The sequence below is a fragment of the Sinocyclocheilus anshuiensis genome, unplaced genomic scaffold (assembly GCF_001515605.1).
Source record: "Sinocyclocheilus anshuiensis isolate Anshui unplaced genomic scaffold, SAMN03320099.WGS_v1.1 scaffold2039, whole genome shotgun sequence".
In the NCBI taxonomy this organism is placed as follows: domain Eukaryota; kingdom Metazoa; phylum Chordata; class Actinopteri; order Cypriniformes; family Cyprinidae; genus Sinocyclocheilus; species Sinocyclocheilus anshuiensis.
Window position 1 is genome coordinate 179,647 of NW_015550822.1, and position 1,119 is coordinate 180,765.

Consider the following 1,119-nt stretch of genomic DNA (forward strand, 5'->3'; position numbering starts at 1 on the left):
ACATTTCTATACTGTTTTTTTTTTTTTTCCGTAACTGGTTGCTTTTCCGCAGACCACTTAGCACTCACTTGTGCACCCCTGGGGGTCCCAGGACTCTCTGATATAGATGATGCTTTTATAACACCTGGTTCTCTCACCCCCTTATAATACTGAATGATAGAAAATATTACATAATAATATATAGAGACAGGAACATTTTTTTTCTTATTTATTCGTGATATTGCCAAATCTTTTTTATTATGATATGAAGAAATGGAATTTAAAGACAGATTTTTTTTAATAGTCCTATTATCCTACATCGGTAATTTTCTCCTTCATTTTCTGTCCATCTTAGATGCTTAGTGTTTTGGTGATTTGGTAACGTCATGGTGGTTTACAAAATTCAAACAATAACGTTACATACATACAGTCCCACAGGTGGCGCAGTGTTCAGAATTGTGTCTTATTCTACTGTTTTTGTGCTGTGGCTCTAAGAGGCTGACTGTTGGAGAGTGCTGAGTATGTAACCGGCTGTTCTGTTAAACTGACGATATGTCAATGTTGATTTAATACGTAATCATTTAATATGAAATGTTGTAGATCTTTAAAATAGCATCATATGACCCCTTTTTAAACAGTAGTAATGTGAATCTTTTCTGTCATTGGGATTGTCCAGCTCTGTGGTCAAAAAGACTACTTTTTTGTAGTCACTTTTTAAGCACTCAAAATCATTACAGTACACGATGGGAGAGTATATTTGCATAATAATAATTTCAAATAGGGTTATTCAGTCCTAGTCAAGGAATTTGAATATTAAAACTGATTCCATTTCCTAATAATGTGCATCTTCACTGCTTTATATATATATATATATATATATATATATATATAGCTTATAGATCAGGGTTTTTCTTTTAGATACCATGGGCCCCCAAATATGATCATTGTGTGTAGGACCCCAATCTAAAATTTAAAAGGCATAGTTTCTTGTATAAAGACCCCATTTACACTGTGAAAAAAAAAATACTATTATAAATATGTCTAAAATATTATTTGGAAAGTTTTACGATTCAGGTACATTCATATTAATATATATATATATATATATATATATTTTTTTTTTTAATCTATGTATTTAAT

The 1,119-nt window shown here is 30.8% G+C and overlaps 1 protein-coding gene across 1 annotated transcript in view; it reads left to right on the top strand.

The window, feature by feature from the left end:
• The first annotated feature begins 471 nt into the window (after positions 1-471).
• The window catches only part of rnf4 (ring finger protein 4), a 6,487-nt gene continuing 5,839 nt past the window's right edge, over positions 472-1,119 (top strand). The window contains exon 1 of the mRNA XM_016450493.1: positions 472-498. The gene's annotated coding sequence lies outside the window, so the exon portion shown is untranslated. The remainder of the gene's footprint in view (positions 499-1,119) is intronic.